General features: G+C 43.0%; 1 protein-coding gene across 5 annotated transcripts in view; it reads left to right on the forward strand.

Annotated features, from left to right (window-relative positions):
* Positions 1 to 19,738, forward strand: part of Creb5 (cAMP responsive element binding protein 5) — a 401,568-nt gene that overhangs the window by 313,163 nt on the left and 68,667 nt on the right.

Here is a 19,738-nt window from a genome sequence, read left to right on the forward strand (position 1 = left end):
CCCAAGCATGTGATTGGCGTGTGATGTTGGAAGAGAAATTTGGAGAAGTGCCCAACTCTGTGTTTATTTGTCCACTGTGTGGAAAAAACAAAATACTATGGAACTCCTCTACCTTCTAGTTACGTCTTTGATGCCACTCTACCTGCCCAATGTCATTAAGACACATTTAATCCCTAATGTGCAGTTATAGGAATACTGTATTATTATTATTATTATTAGACATAGTTCTTAGGTGTGACACTATTTGGAAGGTTGGGAGTCTTGTCTCTAGCCATCTGTACTTGAAAGGCATGACCACACTTGACATCCATCACTGAGTGACCTTTAACCTATGATGTTTAGGGGCAGGGAGACCAGGCTTCCAATACTCCAGGAGAGAGCTATGTGTCTATACTCTGCCAGGTGTTCAGAAAGCAGGCTCGTGTCTGTCTTGCCAATATAAAGTGGATTTTCTGAGACTGTTTACCAGAGTTACAGGGAGTAGCACATTCATTTCTAATATAGTTAAATTCCAGCACCATCGTTCACAGCAGACGACTGGAAACGCATTGCAGCATTTCTTTTCTCTTTTCTTTCTTGTTCGCTTGTTTGTATCAGAGAAGGGCTGTGCTTTCTAGCCGTGGGCGTGCATCTAGAATGCTGATGGGCAGCCTGGGCTGTGCATGACAGTCGTTGTGGGGATGCTGTGGACCATTCTGGGAGTTAATCTGTCCTGATACATGACACACCCCCAGACACAGCCTGCTTTGTCACTGATGTTGGGAACATCGCCTATTTGACCTGTAATTCTTGACCCCAGGAATCAACTGAACCCCCAGTGCTAGCAACCCCAGGCAAATGAAAACTATGGTCGAGGGAGCTCCCTCTGCTCTGCCACAGGCACTGTGATGTGCCAGATGGCACGGAGTCCACAGCAAAGCTTGCTAAGTCTTTTTGGAATTGGCAAATATTTTTCAACTCAACTGCCACAGAGCCAAACCAAATACTTGCTGGCAAAATAAAGTTCAAATTGGCATCTGTTTTGGAGACCGGAGTAGTGCCATTTACCACCCCCCTCCTTTTTGAAGGAAAATAAAAATGAACTATAAAGGTGCTTAAGAAGAAACAGAATTAAACCATCCGTATGTGTATGAGTAAAAGTGTTGGGTCTGGGTCTGACACCTTCTGTTCCCAGCTAAAGGATCCCTCAGTCTTCTTCTTTGCTATGAAATCTGTGTCCTTCTTTCAGACAAACTAGAGATGGAATGTAAAACTATGATTTCAAGCCGTGCATCCCTGACAATTGATTATTACTGGGTCTTAAAATCACGATTCAACTTTAAAAAAAAATAAGAAAAGAAAAAGAAAGAGAAAGAAAATGCCACCTCTCTTCTTGCTGCCAAAGAAGGAAAATGATTCCGCAGGTGGTACAGGCTTATAATTATTTACATGCATGAACTGGATCACATGATATGGCAAATTAGCTCTGAGTAATGTCAGCTGGGAACAAAAGGGAACTGGCCTGTCCTTGTAAAAATAGTGCTACCCCACAAATGTTTGCTGAGTTAAAGGCACAGAGTAAGCGCCACTCTGCTGACTCATGCTCTAAGTGAATGAATGCTTCCAGGCTGGTGGTGTCTGCACCCACGACTTGATCTCAGAAGCTGTGCCTGAGAAGACAGCTTTTCTCTCTGCTCCCAGCTGACCAATACACTATTCCAGAGGGGAAAACAGCAGTGTTGCCTGCTGATGTTTGGAAGAATAGCTTTCGTGTAGCAGCCTGGAAAAGTGTCAAGTGGTCTTGATCGGGGTGATCAGCATTTCTACTCTTCCTCTGCTCGTTGTGCCAACTGCTTGCTCCACTATTGCTGCCTTTAACCATACAGCGTTCTCTAGCAGCGTTTGGGCTTCACAGATGAAAAGATTCTATGAAATCCGGAGCATTAAAGGGGGGAAGTCTTCCACGATTTTCGTGTCAGCCAGAGCCTCCCCAGGCTTCTCTGAACTACAGGCTCTGTTGTTCTGCGCCTAATTTTCTTCCTGTGCGAGACTGGAATGGATTCCAGATTTCAGTGGAGACTCTCATCTCACTGTTTTCAAGGGCTTTTCCTAAGGTCACACAGGGGCTTCTGTGATGAATGTCCTCGGCAGGGTGTGTTCTCAGAACACACTAGCAAACAGCTACTGAGAGGGAGTTGGCCTCACCTCACCACTGCCTGACTCCCATAGAAATTTTAAGCTAAGTGGTGCGATTTTAAGGAAGAGCCAGCCATATTTAATTTTTTTTGGAAATGTATCTCAACAACACCCATCATGCTTTTCCCTTGAGAGGAAAGCAGAATATATACGTATTCTTTAGAAAACAGAGTTTGGAGTAATGCCATTCCTCTCTTAGGAATTGAAGGCAATCTAAAGCCAGCAATGTTCCTTCCATTATGATAGACTGACCGGTCATGCTGGATTTCACTCATTGATGGTCAATAGGTCATCTATAAGGATGATGGCTGTTAATTGAATAACTACTTAAATATGTGTCTGTGGAATGAACACAGAAATAAAAGCCCAGAGAGGCAAGACCTTTATGGATGAGGACAATAAGACAGGCCCTTTTACCAGAGCAAGAGGGCTGTAGCCCTTGAGAGACTTAGGGAAATCAAGTCTTCCATAAAGCACACAGCTGGGCTCCATTCTTGGACCTTTAGGTTTGAACCTGTCTTGTGCTTTTGTTGCCCATCACCACTGAGGAAGCAGGGGCAGCAGCTCTGCCATTGACTAATGGCTTCCTCCTCACAGGCCTCAGACAACTGAGAATTAGGGTGGTATAGTGAGCGAGCCTTAGTTAAACAGTCACTTTGTTTTGAATGTCAACCTGGGTGTGTTTGTGTTTGTCTTTCCCCTCCCTAATTATCAAGTGGGGTGACTGTTTGCCATGTGGTGCCCCTTGGCCACCCACTGTCCAACAGATAAGTCACGGGCAAACCCAACTCCCTGTGGAGCTGCCCAGAGAGTTTGTACCCATGAAAGAGCAACTCCCTAGTAGCATCTCCCTGGCACCCCTCAGAAATGTAGGCCTGTTGGCTTCAATCAGCCCCAGCTCCATTTCCTAAAAGTGCAGGAGAAGAAGGCCATGAATGACTCCCTGTTCACTGAAGCTTCCCGGCGGGGCAGGAAGTGCTGTTGACTCTAAGGAAGCTCTCATTAACTTTTGAGTCATGCTAGCGGCCATGTGTCTCTGCAGCTAGTAATCAAAACACGATGATGGACTGGACTAAGTGACCATATATTTTTTTTCAGAATCCTCTTGCTCTGCTCTTCTGAAAACCACTGCCCAAGGAGCAGACTAATAGGAATTATGTAAGATTCCATGAGAATGTTTTTGCTAATATGTTCAACGTGTCTCATTTTATAGGCCATTTGCCTCCTTAGAGTCCTGTGGTAGAAAATAGTAATTGTCAGCGTTAATTAAGCACTTGTTTTGTACGTGGCAGGAAAGATGGGAAGCATGCTGTAATGTCTTCTCATTTAACCCTTTGACAGTCTGGTGAGAGTGGAACCTGAGAGGTTTTGAACACACAAGCAGCTGATAGGATAGAGTGCTGGCCCATGAACCCCAGCTTTGAGCCTTGTCTGTGGAGAGCCCTTTACAAACTGCAAGGTGTTTTCAAAGGCATGATGCCACCGGAACTTCCTAGGAGCCTCGAAAACCCTTATTTTCTAGACACAGCTTAAGAGACCCTTCGAACTGCACACTACAGAACCTGTTGAGGTCTGGTCACAGGCCTGCGTTTAGGTCTCCTTTGATGGTTCCCTCTCCTTGCTATGTCATGCCCACTCTTGTTTTCCCATGGCAAGCCTGCATAGCAAAGCTTGGCCATATAAACCCAGAAGCAGGGCAACTGCTTAGCTTATTGTACCTCTTCAATTCTCTAGGCCTCTCTAAATCCCAGAGGAAAGGCTTCTCCACAGTTGTTTGTAGCTAACACAGGGCCAGACCTTATTGTCTTCTATTATTAAAGAAATAAACAGCATCTGATGAGTTAGAGAGCTCCTTTCTGCTGGTTGAGAGTAGGACCTGTCATCTGCTCTTTCATTGTACCCATTTACTGTGTGTGTGTGTGTGTGTGTGTGTGTGTGTGTGTGTGTGTTTGGGGGATGTACCATGTCACTTGTCAAATGACAAGTAAATGCTTAAAATGCTTAGATTCTGAGGCCATTGATAATTCCACAGAGACAGAATGAGTTCCTATAGCATTTTGTTCCCTGTGGATCAGACTCCCAAACCCAAGAGAACACTTCTCTTGAAAACAAGAATTAGAGTTTATCAACAAACTGCAAAACACAATGAGGCTCGGGAATATTTTAGGGACATTGGGTAAACAAAGGGCTGAGGTCCAAGTCATTAACTTGTCTAAGGTCATAAACTGTCACAGGAGGAAGACTTGACTAGGATTCCTACCGGTGGGGTACTTTCCAACGTGTCCTTTCTTAGAGTCCTTACTTCAGAGAGAAATGCTGTGAAGCCTATGGAGAGAGGAGAGACCCTGCTTTCCTTTCATGCCGCTGGGAAACAAAACAAGGCCTCTTGTGGCCCAAAGGTATAGGCCCAGCTCTCTGGCTGCTGGTGAGACTTTGTTGTGAAGACCTGGTACTATCACATTATCCCAATTCACAAGCCACAAACTGTTCATACCACAGTTTTATCTCTCAACATCTAATATAAATAGTCTAGATTTTGCTTGTAGTAACCTATGTTACCTTGTCTCATCACTGTCTTCTTGGGGCTCCCGTGGAACTGGCTTGGCTCTTTGGAGTTCTGAATTGGGGTTGGTTAAGGACTGAGGCTACTAAATCATGAAGGGATGTTGAAAAAGAGCTAAGCTCAACTGGGTGTGGCGACACACACTTACTGTTCCAACACTAAGGAGACCAAGACAGGAGTCTCCCCACAAGTTTGAGGCCAGACCAGTGGGGCCCTGTCTCCAGAAAAATTTCTCAGGCCTGGAGAGATGATGATTCAGTGGTTAAGAGCATTGGCTGCTTTTCCAGAGAATGCAAGTTCAATTCCCAGCATCCATAGTGGCTCACAACTTTTTGCAACACTAATTCTAGAGAATCTGATGCTGTCTTTTGGTTCTCATGGGCATCAGGCATGCATATGGTGCATAGACACACATGCAAGCAAAACACTCATACTCATAATAAAAAAAGAGAAGAGAAAGACTCTCAGTCAGGTCCATCCCTATCCTGGCTCTCCCGGCACTCGGGCTTTCTCCTAGGACTCATTGTCTTCTGGGTTTTATTTCTTTCTCTTTCTGCCAGGATCCACCCTGGTTTGGTCACCATGACAATAGGTGAAATACAATCTCCATTGCTCATGGCCTCTTGTCACGGAGCCCGGCACGTGCATTGCTGGGTCTTGTTTTTGTATTAGTTTAATGTTCCTGAGCCTGAAGTCAGCCACATCTGGACAAGGAACGCAGTCTGGTTGGGAACATTCTCTGTCAAAGCTTTCGGGCGTGTCTTCCCCGTGTATCTGTGTACGTGTGCACACACGTGTTTCCTTGTCTGCTTTGGAACACTGTGCAAACAAACGCTGCTTGTGTCACAGAAACCAAGGAGAAAAAAGAGAAAGTCTAGCCGATCTGCTTGGAGGCAAACTGTGTTCTGCAGAGATGGAGTTCGCTTTCTTTTCTCGGAGTGGGTATAATTTATACTTTCCAAAAGTTTGGCCAGCACAGCTAATAACAAAAGTTTGCTTTGTACTTTAGGATTTTTTTTTTCCTTTAATGTGCTAAAGACGGAGAGTTGTGGGAGAAAACTCAGACTTAGCAGTGAGCGGAGCCAGAGTGTTGATTTTAAACCCGGTTTTCTTAATGAAGCAAAAGGGATTTAATCATCACCTCTAAAATAACAGTACATTTTTCTCCAGTGGAATCCTTGTAAAATTCTCTTTGTATCCCATTCCGCTTGGAATGCTAGCTGAAAGTACTGTGTGATACTCATCTTAGCATGAACTCAAAGTATCACAAGGTTCTTAAGATTAAGTCCCACCAACACAGGCATATGTCGACCGAGTTCATTTCCAAACTCTCTGTGTAGTCACTAGAACGGAAGCCGTGTTTAAGCGGTTACACAACTGTGGCTTCTTATCCTTAGACAGGCAAGTAAGGAACACGCTTGTACCGTAATCCAGGGCCTGAGGAGTGAGAGTCACACAGGTAGAATTTCAGAGCCTGCGTTTCACTTGTACTGCTTTATGGAATGTCCTTCTGTTGGCAGTACAGAGAAGCAGGCTGCATTACGTTCCCATAGTGTGCAAGGTTTCCGTCATGCTCTCGGTCCTCCCAGACCCTCCTCCACTCACTTTCCCAGTGCCCCACCCAACATCTGGCTGCCTGGCCTATCCCCTTCTGTCCTTTCTGCTTACAGTCCGCTGGGGCCCTGTAAACTCCGTATCAGACCTCACTCAAGTGGACCATCTTGCAGAGGTCTTTTCAGCAGTGCAAGAGGGCAGACGTCATGTGTTCTCTGAGGATGAACTCAGGCTGGCCTCTGTTTCTCCTTTACTCACCAAGAAGCCCTCACTGACCCTGTCAGCTTTCTTGTCCATGTCACCCTGTACATGCCTTAGAGCACAGGACACTTTGGCATTGTCCCATCTCCCTAGTTTGCTATACATTGTTACGCACATTGGTTTCCTGGTAAATATTGTTTAAGAAAATGGAGGGGAAATGTGACTAGCTTAAAGGTATTCCTGTGACCTAATATGTCATCTAAGACGGTGGCTTTTCGTTTGCTTTTTTTTTTTAAGTTGTAGGCAGAAGGCAAGGTTTTAGCTATTCATCCCATGAATGGTAAATTTCCAGGACTCAGACAAGCCTGTGACAAGGAGATGTTTGGCATGTCTTTCCCACAACTAACCAAACATGTGTGAGTTCCTGGGGTCTGCCAACCACAGCCAAGGGCAACACTTGCCAGAGAGGCCCATGATGAGACACCAGCTGAAGGTGAGGTGACCTGATGTCAAGGGCATTGACACTTTAGTATTAAAATCTGGTCAAGACAGGATTCAAGGAAAACAAAACAAAACCCACATAGACTCATAGATTCCAGGATAGCTTGAGTTATATTTAATATATGATAGTAAAATTTTGGATACATGTTAACATTAAATTTTTCCTTTTTGTCTTTTCTCTTTTTGTGTGAACTTGGCAGCACCCTCCACAGTTAACATCCTGTGCTTTAGGGTTTATATTGTGAGTGTTTTTTCCTATCATGAAGTATCTTTCATAAACATTTTAATACTTCCATGATTTATACCATGGATATCATATAAAAATGAACTATTCTGTTATTTTCATCTCAGGATATTTGGATTTTTCACTAGAAATAGCTCTTTGATCACAAAAGTAAAACAAACAGCTACCCCGAAACTACTTAATCACCCCTTTGATTATTTCCTTAGCAGAGAGTCCCAGGATTGCAATTAATGATCAAAAGAAATAGAAAGTTTAAATACTACGTGTGCTTGTCAAAGTTCTTGAAACTTGTACCAAGTTTTATTTCTTCCTGAAATACAGGAGATCATGCGAATTCCTCTCTTATAGCCTTCAAGGAATAATAAGCATTGTTATTTTTGAAACAAAATACCAGTTTTTGTTTGCACTTCCTATATCTCGGTTAATGTTAGATATCATTTTCTGCATTTTCCACTTAACTTTCTTCTCTAAAGTTGTGTGCTTTGGTCTGAAGACAGCTACAGTGTACTTATATATAATAAATAAATAAATCTTTTACAGGAAAAAATTGATAATTTTTGGGAAATAATCATGAAAATATTAAAGACATGGAAAATATTTCAGAAAAAATTTGAAAAAATAAAACTGTGTGCTTTGCATGCTCTCTCTCTCTCTCTCTCTCTCTCTCTCTCTCTCTCTAGTACAGTGCTGGGGATTAGTCACACACTCTCCATTGAGATGTACCCCCAAGATCCCATTCTCCAGTTTTAAGACACGCTTTCTTTCTTCCCTTCTGTCCTCTTCTCTCTTTTCTCCTTCCTCTGAGACTCTCTTCCCTTCTCTCTTCTTTGTTACAGGGTCTTAATATATTGCCTAGGCTAGTCTTGAACTCTTAGACTAAAGTCATTCTCTCTCTTCAACCTCCTTAGTAGAAAAAGCGATGTTTCTTTGTTTCTTACCTGTTGGCACTGACATTCTGAGGAGTGAATGGTGTAGCAATCAGTTTTGTCATTGCATTTTTCAGATTCTGACTAATTAACTCTCACCCCTGCCTTATTTCACTAAATCTGTTCCTGTTCTGTAAGACCAGACACACACCTAAAATGTGCTTTTAGTAGGTTTTTTTTCTCTAGACTTTTTGTTTGTTTTACCTCACTCTTTTTCTTGGAAGCAATGTGGTATTGTGGTTTGGGTTTTTTTTTTTTCTTCTTCTTCTTCTCCTAATCTTCTTAAGCTTTCTGATTTTTATAGTTACTCAGACTATTTATTGCAAAGCTCTTGGCTTCCTCAGTGTGGCTCTACCACATCTCCTGTGCTCATCTCTCCAACCCTTTGTTCATTCAAACCTTTGCTAAGGAGCTTCAGTGCTCAGACAATTCACAGTGACCTGGGTAGGATTGAACAGCTTCTGCTTCAACCCCAAGCCAATATCCAGCCATGTTCACCTCACGTGTTGCTGTGTGACCATAGGAGTTTATTTTGGCTAGACTTCCCCATCATTCCTGGAGGGTTAAGTGTTGCTGAATCCACTCTGAATCGTAAACATTAAACAGGAAGCATGAGTAACTAAAGCCTCACAGGTGAGGTCAATTATTTTAAAGTTGAGCGAGTCCTCTGTTAACCTGGATCTAACCTCCTTATCTGTCTGGCTCCCAGAAGGGAAAGATTTGAACACCTGGCATATGCCTGGCACCAAATATCTATTTGTCTAAGGAATGCATATGGGATACTAACATACAATCATATCAAATATACGCTGTGTATTAATGGTCACTCCTGTTGCTGTATGCCTTTTGTGTGGTAAGGATTCAGTGAAAGACTGCGTGGGGAGCACTTGAACCACACATTTCCATGCATTGTGTTATTTAATCCTACTAATCCTCTGACATAGCCATCTCATTTATGCGGGCATATGAATTAATACACAGAGGACATTGCCCAAAGCCAGGCAGCCAAGAAGTGGCAGTCCAATGATTTGGGCTTCAGACATGGGCTTCAGATATGACCCTTTAATGATGAATGTCTGCTCTGGTGACCTAAACACAGTGTGGGGATTGGATCGTAGCAGCCACAGGAGAGTGCTAATGACGGGTGACCCAGCTGACACTTAGTGCCATATCAACCATGCAGTGACAGTCAGTCAGGACACATGACAGTGACAGTCCTGAGGTGTTTTCCTGGTCTGTTGTAACTCTCCTAACCATGTGCATACATCATTTCCCTGTACCCAGCAAGTGGGGATTGGAATCACATTCCAGCCATGACTCTAATGGAGTAGTCCCACCTGGTCCTGCATAGGGAGTTCAGCGCTCAGCTGTACCCAGGAGTTCAAATCTCTACAGGTCTTCTTCCTCCCTTCCTTCCTCCCTCCCTCCCTCCCTTCTTTCCTTCCTTTTTAAGATTTGAAATTCTTTCTTGAGCTGAGAACTGTACACATGGTCTTGTGCTTGCCTAAGTTTGAAATCTTGAATGCCGAACCAGAAAACAACGAAGTTTCCATGTCTTTAATAGTAAATCAAGTTTGTAGTTTAAGATCTCTGGGGCATTTTCACACTAGTCTTCAGGCTAGACGGGGACATGAAGCATTGGGCACACTGCAATTAAGAGTAAGATGAGGCTATTATTTTCCTCAGAGAATCAAGAGGCAGCAGTAAGTCAGTGCTGCCTGACTTAACGATTTCACCTTTCAAATTCTTTTCCATTTCGGCATCTAAAATATGGGGATAACTACGAACAGGACTTCCTTTTGGAGGTTAAATGGGGTAATAGACTTAGCGCATAGTAATTTGTTTCTACATGTTTTTTCTTTCTCCCACCCCCATTTCAAAGGATACTTTTCTGTTGCTGTTTTAATTTGTTTAAACCATGCTTGCGTGAACTCTATAATCTGAAAAAGAGAAGTTTGGGCTATAAGAGATAGTGATTTACTTTCAATCGTTCAATAGAAGTGTGATGACACTGGCCATAGGATTAAGGCCCCAAATTCACTGGGTTGCTATGGTCTTTATGGAGACATGGATCTAGGAACCCATGGGATTTATACAGCTGTCACCTTGCATTTGCAGATGAGTTAAAATATGTAAAATAAATGTGACTCTTAATTCTTTTCAGATTGTTCAAGACTTGCTTTAGAAAACACCTTAGAGGGTTTTCAAAATTCAAACATGCAATTTTTATGTGCCTAACTAGAAATTTGGGATAATTCCTAATCATGGGAATGCAAACATATCCTTGTCTTTAAGCATTTTGCTGTGAAAATGAATACAAAGGATAAGACAATGAAGAATTTAATAAAGGTCAAATTACATTGCTTAAATCAGACATTTACTGCAGAAATTGCTGTAAGTTTTACAGATACTAGAAATATACCTTTCTCTGAGATGCAACTGTATGCTCAATATGACATGAGTATCCCCATTCCAACTAGGGTATTTTCTTCCTAAAACAATAATGGTCATTCTTGGTTCAAATGAGAACTTCTCTTGGATTCTGAAAATAGGCTCAGATGAATTGCTAGTAGCAGAGACATTGGTCCCCAGTCCCTTGGACTCTGGTAACTACATCTCTAGGATGCTAGTAGGACAGCAATTTGGCTATCGAGCCCTTTGAAACAACCATGATAATCAGATGTGAAGACTTGATTATTTTCAAGTCCGATGAATGAGTCTAGCTGCTCTGTAGACCAGTGTGAGCTATTTAAGAATATAGGATCATAGCAAAGACATGCTCACCTCACTCCATCACAGTAACAAACTCTGTCTCCTGGGAATTTTCTTGAGGAACAAGTCTGGACAGAGCCATGGCTTAATGACTAGAGTTGTCTAAAACCAAGTTGTTCTAAATACCAGTTCAGCATAACACGGAGTATGAGTTTGTAGGGAAAGATGAGATAAAGGGCTGTGTCACCTCCTCAGGCAAAGACAGCTGGTCACACTGTCACCAGGGATGTCATCCCTTTTGTTGCATCAGATCGGTTTTCACAGTTTTGTTGTGAGGAAATGTCTCTAGCTTTCTACAGAGCGATCAGTTCACTCATTCATCCTGTAACCCCAAAACCTTTATCAGTTCACTCATTCACCCTGTAACCCCAAAACCTTTATCGAGCACTTTTAAGGTTCCACTTTACACTTGGTCCTTAGAAATACACGATAAAGACATCGTGTTCCTAACGGAAGGAAGCCTTTAGGAATTCACACCGTCATGGAGGAATCGGATACACAAATGGATGAGTACGCGTGATGATACAGTCAGATGCAGAACTGTGGAGTCTCCTTTAGCCGGGAAGGGGAGGGAAAGACTGCCCTGTAACTCTTTCAGAAGATTCCACAGCCCCGTCCAGTCCCTGGGCTACGGAACAGTGGCGACCAGCAGCGTATGGATATTTAAGTTATAAATTCACCAAAATAAATTACAATCTAAAATGCAGTGCTAAATCTTAGTGCCTAAGTTGTAAGTATAAATAACGACCTGTGGCCAGTGACTCCCATAGCATACAGCGCACATAGGAATATCCGTCACCACAGAAATGCCTGTGTATCAGCGCTTGCTAATGTAAGCAAATATGAAGGGTGGGAAAGGCTGATTTTCCAGGGAGAATATACAGTTGTTAATCCCAAAGATGGGAGGAAAAGACCACTGACCCAAAGCATCATGGCCAAATTAATTAAAGCAAGCAATTAATTAAATCAAGCTCTTTTATTGGTGTACACAGCCTGCCCCCCACCCCAAAAAGCAGGGTTTGAGAGCACAGAATTAGATGTGAGAAATACAAGGCTTTTATAGCATAGGCATAGTGGGTTTTCAGATGGGGGAAATGTAGCTCAGTAGTAGAGTGCTATGTTTGTCCGGTGTGTAAGAAACTTTGCTTTTAAGTCCCTTAAAACATGCGCACGGAGATGCACACACATGCTTATATAAAAATTATTTTTAATTTAATTTAGTCCAGGCTTTGTAACCCCAACTACCTGGGAGGCTGAAGCAGAAGGATCATAAGTTCAAGGCTATCTGGACTACAGAATGAATTCAAAGCCAACCTGAGCAATTTAGAGACCATCTCAAAATAAATGTGAAACCAACAAAAAACAAACCAAATGAACCAAAGCATGCCTGGGGATGTAGTTCAGTTCTCTATGACTCAGCTGGCATGTGGGAGAGCCTAATTCAGTCCCAAATACCAGGGGAAATAAATGGTACATGCAACTGCATCGTTCATGCTCTCTCTCTTTCTCTCTCCCTCTCTCTCTCTCTCTCTCTCTCTCTCTCTCTCTCTCTGTCTCCTCCTTCTGTCTCTGTCTCTCTTTTGTGTCTGTCTCCTTCTCTGTCTCTGTGTCTGTCTGTCTCTCTCTGTCTCTTTCTGTCTTCCCCTCTCTATATCTGTCTCTTTGTCTTCCTCTCTATCTTTGCGTCTATCTCACTCTGTGTCTCTGTCTCCGTTTCTCTCTCTCTCTCTCTCTCTCTCTCTCTCTCTCTCTCTCTCTCTCTCTCTCTCTCTCTCTCTCTGTCTTCCAAGAACCCCAACCTCTAAATAACTTACATGCATTACTCTCAGAAGGTGGCTCCTTTACTTGAGTTTGTTACTTCAAGTGTAAACACGTGTGTGTGTGTGTGTGTGTGTGTGTGTGTGTGTGTGTGTGTGTGTGTGTGTGTGTGTGTACAGAAGGAGAATTTAGACTCGAAGCCAGTTTATGGTCTGGGTGAAGTTGTTGTTCGTGATCAGAGTCTTGAAGATTTATTAGAATTCAGAAGGAGTAGTTGAATTCAGTTCTTTACCTTGCTTTTAAAAGCCGTGAAGTTTTACTAAGCTGGTGTAGCACTGGAGTTCGGCAACCACCCAGGAAGTGAAGCCTCCTCTCCTACTGGCATATTCATGAACATCTTTCTGCTAAACCTCTCTTTGTGCTGCAGGGAGCTTATTTGGCTCTGCTAACTTACAAGGAACAGCCTCCCTTCTAAATGGTGTTAGTGTGGATTAGTTCAGGGAACCAGAGCCAGATCTTGTTTGCATTGGATGGCTGAAGAAAGGATTTGGGTAGGGGGAGTGTTTCGGATTATGCAAATCACTGGCTGATCTGTAGGCTAGAAGCTCTTAGGGACTAAAAAGGCAGGTTTTTCCCTAACCACTTACTAACTGGTCAGTGATCTAGCTCACATTTCTGGAATTACAGGGTAGACGACCTGGACAGGTGCAGCTAAAAGCGTTAGTAAGCAACCATGAACCAGTGCTGTTTATCCTGTGGGTTATAATAGTCAGGTCTCTTAAAATTCACCCCTGGCATGTTCCAGGCAGGTTTTTAACTAGTAGACTCTGCCAATGGCCACTTCCCTTTTCCCTGGTATTTTAGCTCTGCTGGGAATGCCTACCATTGAGATCTTGGGTACCCTGGCAGCCACGAGGCCTTCCATGGGTTACGATGGTCCTTGTTTGAACATCACCAGTCCTGGACAGTCTCCAGCCGGATCGCTCCAAGTCATCCCAGGAAAGATGAACTCAAAAGAATGAGAGAGACTTTGGTAAACATCCTATACAGTATACATGGAGTCCAGTGTACAGCAGGATTTTTAGAAACGGTGTAATATCATTAGTGAAATATGAGGCAAATCAGTTTTCCATACTTCCACTGACAATCTCCTTTGAAAAGGTATTACTAGCACTTACTTCTTAATCGCTTCCAGTAGAAAATTCTTCAATATACGTAGCCTTTGGAAAACAAAGGGCAGTAAGGAAGAGGACATTAACGTTGGGAGGAAAGGAAGATTTATTTTAATGTCCCATTGTTATTTGATATGCATTTCTTACATCTCTAAATTTTAGTTAAATGTAAATTTACACATGGAAAGGAAGCTCAATGGTATGCGCAGCCCTCTGGCTCCTGTGTTTAGCTTCCCAGCATCATGAGTTCATATGAACATCTTACCTGGCCGGATGAGGATTTTAACATGCTTGGCAATGAACTGGCCCCATTTGATTAGAAGGCCTTGCATTCTCAGAATGCTAAGGAACTGAGCACCTATCAAGTGAATTTTCAGAGCGTCCCTTGGATCTTCCTGGTCGGTCTTCTACAAACAGTTCCAGTTAAAGCAGTTCCCAATTCTCACAAATGTGGGTGGCGTTCCCACTGTGTTTAAAAGTCAGTCATTCAGAACTCAAAAAACACTTTTCCTCACAAGACATGTCAGAGACAACGACTTTCCCAGGGTTGCCTACAAAAGCCCTTTTATTCCACAGTGCATCAGACAGATCCCTACATGTTGCTAGAAGAGCGGAGGGGTGTGGGACCACAGTCCCCTTTCCACATTCCCAAGGACCAAGGACGACACTTGTTGTTTGCTGTGGTGGCTGCCATCTGGACTTCAGGAAGCAGAAAGGAAAGGGTTTTTCTTTGAAGAAAACTTGCTGTCTACAGCCACCCAGGGCACACACCAGGATAAAATGTATTATTTCCTCATTTTGCCTTTGGGGTGCTGAGAATTGGGCCTGGATCACAGACTCGTAAGTCAAGCACACTTCTTTACTGAGCCCCAGTCGGAAGCATTAAGATACCTCTATTCTTCTGTAAGTAGGCATATCTTGAATTATTTCTTCTTTTATCATTGTGAGCCCCATTATGGCAACTCTGCACCCTTCCTTGATTTACAAAGTGGAGCCATCTTGATCATAAAACGGTAGAAATCAATGTCCCTGCGATTCGATCCTAACAAGAGCACATATCTCCTACTGCTTTAAGAAACTGACATTTTCATAGACCTTAAAAATAGCCATAGTGAGCTGTTCCCACATTCAATTGACATACTGTCACTTTCTAATGTCAGAACAATTGATTGGTTCTTTTCCGTGTAGAAAGCAGAGAGATGAGTGATGGCTACAGTCTACAGAACGATTAAGTCTACCTGCTGAGAGGGCTGAGCTCACTGAAACAGTTCTCTGTGCTTATGCCACGTTCAAATAAGAGTAATCCTTCACCTTCTCCTCAACTCTGGCAAACCCAGTGTGGTCTAGTTAACATTTTTGTACACCCGGAGGACATATTTATAATCCCCGAAACCATAAGTCATTTCCCATCAACTCCCATACCCATATTGTGATGAGCTAGGGAATTTTCCAGCCACTGTCACACACTCTTGCCTTTTCTGAGGGTGTTTTTACCATATGGGAGTGGACTTGAGGGCAATGTCCAATGAGAGGGCAAGATCAGGTCCGGGTGCACAGCAGAACCTATGGAGATGGACAACAGAAAACAGAGGAAACTGCTGCCCCTTGTGGGCTTGTGAGAAAAGCGCCCCAGCTGCATGGCTTTTTAAATGGCAGATGTCATTGGAGGCTGAAAGCTCCAAGTTCAAAGAATCTACAGGGTTGGCTCCTTTGAAGCACTAAGGTGAACGGGATCTATTGCAGGCCTTTCTCCTTGGTTTGTAGAAGACTATCTTCCCCCTATGTCTTTACAAAGTCTTCCCTTTGTGTGCTCCCCCTCCTCCCCCATTGTTGTTCTCCTCCCCCCTTCCTCCTCTTCTTCCTCTTTTTTCTTCCTCTTCTTCTGACCTCATTTTGGCGTTAAAGGATCTATCTATAAACAAAATCTCACTCTGGAGTATTGAGAATTAGGAGTTCATCACATATATTTGGGCAAGAGGCAAACAAGAACTGGAAATCACAGATGCTTCCAAAAGCAGATCCTTATATCTAAAACATGTAGGGGTTGGGAGGGGACTCAGTAGATAGATTTTTTAAAAAGTACTTGCTAGGCAAGCAGGAGCGTCTGAGCCTGACATCAGAAGCTGGCCTTGTGGTCCGCGCTTGCTATCCCAGTGCTGGGGAGCCGAAGACATGAGGGTTCCATAGGCTTGCTGGCTTGCTGGCCAGTCAATCTAGGAAAATAAGTGAGTGGCGGGCTTGGTGGGAGGGCCTGCTTCAAAAAGTAAGATGATGTGTGATGGAGGAAGATAACTCAGGCTTGTGCATGAGCATACATGGCTCTGTGTGCACACGCATACAACACAGACACATGAATATAATCACGCACGCACGCACACACGCAACCTCTGAGCCCCAATTTCTCTTTATAAAATTAAGTCTTGAATTCCAGAGAACGTTTTGTGAGAATCTGTAAAGCCCAACTTTACTGTGCTGGTCTTACTAATGGATCTTCCTTGATCTTTGATCTTCCTTGATCTATACAGAGCTTGTGGAATGGTCCATTTCTGGGTCTGGAAAGCAGAGGAGAGAGGTCCCAAGCACAAACCTTCATTGTACTTTCTCTCAGAGACACATACATGCATTTGGAAGACTGAGAATGGGTGTCTGTGTCAGGTTTATACCTTGAGTACCTTTCTGCCTCCCCCTGGCACTTCTGTAGAAGAAACAAGGCGTTATTATGTCACAGTCACACCTGCTAGCCAGATTTTGCCAAACGCCCAGTGCTCAGGTGTTCTCAGAAGAAGAGTGAAAGTGTGTTTGCCTGTTTTCAGCTTTGGAGAAGGTGATATAAGCTATAGAAAAATGGGAACTTGAGAAAGGCTCTTTCTAATCAAGTCCTTCAGCAGCTGGTCCCTGACCTACACACATTCTGTTTGAGAAACCTTCAGTTTCTAATGAAGCTTAATTGATTAGGTCTATTTGTACAAAGCTCAGGCCCTAATAAGCAAGCTCCCACTGGGACAGAGCTAAATAGTTTATGAGGTAATTTGTATTTTAATGTCTTTCCTAATGAGTCCTTTCAGTAATGAAACCCCCCTGAGAAAACTTTATTGCTTCATAGACATTTCTTAGGATACCAGGGCAGGAAGGCTGAGCAGGAAGCTTTGGCTCTGGTGGAGAAAACAGTTCTCAGATCAAAACAAATCGTGTTCTTTGTTTTTTCAAAAAGTTCGAATGTGACCGTGTGTCTTGCTTTCTAAACTCTGGCCTTTAATCCCAATTTTCATATTAAAAACAAGATTTTCTTGTCTGAAGCTCTGTAATCTGCTGGCTTTTTAGAAAGCAAACCATATGAGGGCTTCCAGTGAACAAGAAGGTTGTTTGAAAGGAAAAGAAGGCACAAACACTCACATCCAGACACACACAGACACACAGATACAAAGACACATACACACACCACTTACCATATGACACAACATATTCTCCAGGTTATATCTCAGCCATGTTAGTCCCTTCTCTTAATAGCTAATAAATGCATCAATCACTCCTCATTAAGGATAAAGCCAAAAGGAATGTATACTAAGGAAGCACTTTACACATGAAAAATGGCTGAGAAACAAAACAGTTACTTGTAGACACTCGTAGAGAGAATGGAGTCTATCACTCTTTAAGAGACTGAGGAAGCAGCATCCTGGATTTTTCTAGCACCCTCTATAACCTCTAAGAGTGAAGGAACTCGACTTTCTTCTCCTAGAGCTGAATAGAAAGATTCATATGTTCTTGAATACCATCTGAAGTCTGACACTCAGGCAAGGAATTCCAGTCTCAAAGGGTTTCCCTGGGCTCTTCTTCTGAGGGGAGGGACATGCTAGCTAAGACCCTGGTGTAGTCTTACCACGCTGATGGTATACCTATGGCCAGTTCTGCCTATCCTGGGGTACTTGAAAAAACACAAAGATCAAAGCTTCCATCAGATATTAGACACCGAAGAGCAACCTTTGTTTATCAGCATCCCCTCACCTTTGGTCTGTTAATAACACCCCTTCCCCATGAGAACAGCTTTCTCAGGTGGATACAGAAGAGAGCCGAAGTCATCTGGAAGATGTTCCATGAGTCCTCACTGGAGTCACAAAGCCTCCTGATGCCTTTGTTCCCCAGGAGAGCTAGAACAATATACCATGACAAGGAAGAGACTCTTCTTGGGCCTGTGGCCATGTGTCTGACTTCAGATTACGGTTCATTACCTGATAGCTTTGGATAAGCAGGATAAAAACATAGTGGCATAATAGGATGTGAGTTTTAATAACATACCTGTAGGCCACTAGGATTAGGGACAAGGAAGACGGGTAGTGTTTTCTTTCCTTTTTCTACTAGCAACACCAGGGTTCATGGTAGGCTGCAAAAGCCTAAATCTACAAAAGACAAACATGAAAAGTAAGTCATTTGACATGCAAGGTGAACAGCTCAAGTTTTATATGAGTAATACAAGCAAAGAAACCTGCAAGAAAACCTTGAAATCCACCATAACTCTACATCACCAAAAAGAATAATGTAAAAGCCCTTAGCCCAAAAGCAGAGAGATTCCACTTAGGGATAGAATACATTCTTGTCATTGGAGTTGTTACGGTGAAAGCCCTGGGCTCTGGAAGCCCTAACTAATTAGGTTCAGCTACCTGTGCCCAGTAGTCTAATTAAACAAGCTAAATCAGAGTGAAAACCAGAGAAAGATTTGTTCAGTGTGGCAATACTGGGAAGGAGAACAAAACCAATAAACAAACAAACAAACAAACAAACAAACAAACCAGGGCAAACAAAAAACACTGGTGACCCCTCAAGTCCATTTTTGAGGTTCTGACGTGAAGTCTAGATTTAAGAAGAGACAATAGATTTGGATTAGTGGTCCTGCCCACCACTGAGCCATCACTGTCTAGGTTCTAGTCCTTTCAACAAGTTGGCAGAAGTATATGACATCTCTCACTGGGAGATAAGTGTCTTCTCTTATTAACCTTTCCTTTTCCTTGTGTGAGATTCCTGGAGAAACTCTGGTCTCTTGGAGAATGGCCATTTCATTAATCTGATGGCCAAAGAAGGGCACACATGTATCTCAGTAGAAAACCTTCTTCCTTACCATGATGGTTATACTCTGATTGTGGAAACTCTTTTTAAGTATAGAGGATGTGTCTCTGACAAGAAAGTGGTCTAAGAAGAAAATGCCAGAGTGCTGAAGGGGGCCAATCAAAAGTTGCAGGCAGACTTTGTTGTGGCACCCTCATCCTTCAGAAGTGAAGATTCAGCATGCGTGAGATAAATGAGTCTAGAACTTGGCCTCTGGTATACAATGCGGAGCCAAGAAGCTTCTACCTAACTAGCCCCAAAAGTTACTATCACATGCATGGGGGCACGGGCCACAGCATATGACTAGGAATGCAGAATTGTTTGTAGATGTTGGCCTTCAGACAGTGAATTCTGTGATCCCATGTGTTTCCACCTGGGCAAGGACTTAGTGACAAAGGTGAGGAGGTCTCACCACATTTTCCTTGCCAATGAGTTGCCAGTGTAGCACAGAGAAAGTATAAAAGAGTAGGTGAGTGAAATTTATGAATTTGATAGTTTCATTTAGCATCTCAAGCTGTGGAAATTTTATGATCCCACTGAAATAACCCTGGTCCACTCTACCTTTGTTTTGTGGAAGCAGGGGGAGCTTTGTAAATAGTCTCCCGGCCTTCTACTGACCAGGCCTCTACTTACATAACCAGCTCCTGTTCTATGGGTATCTCAGCACCTCTGAAAGCAGAGATCTCAACAGGGAGAACTAATTTCAGTGACTTATCCTAACAGCATTCTGTGTGAGACGAGTCAGCTCCTTCCCACTTACTTATGAGTTAATTGG

The sequence above is a fragment of the Rattus norvegicus genome, chromosome 4 (genome assembly GCF_021556685.1).
Source record: "Rattus norvegicus strain SHRSP/BbbUtx chromosome 4, alternate assembly SHRSP_T2T, whole genome shotgun sequence".
NCBI classification, from domain to species: Eukaryota; Metazoa; Chordata; class Mammalia; order Rodentia; family Muridae; genus Rattus; species Rattus norvegicus.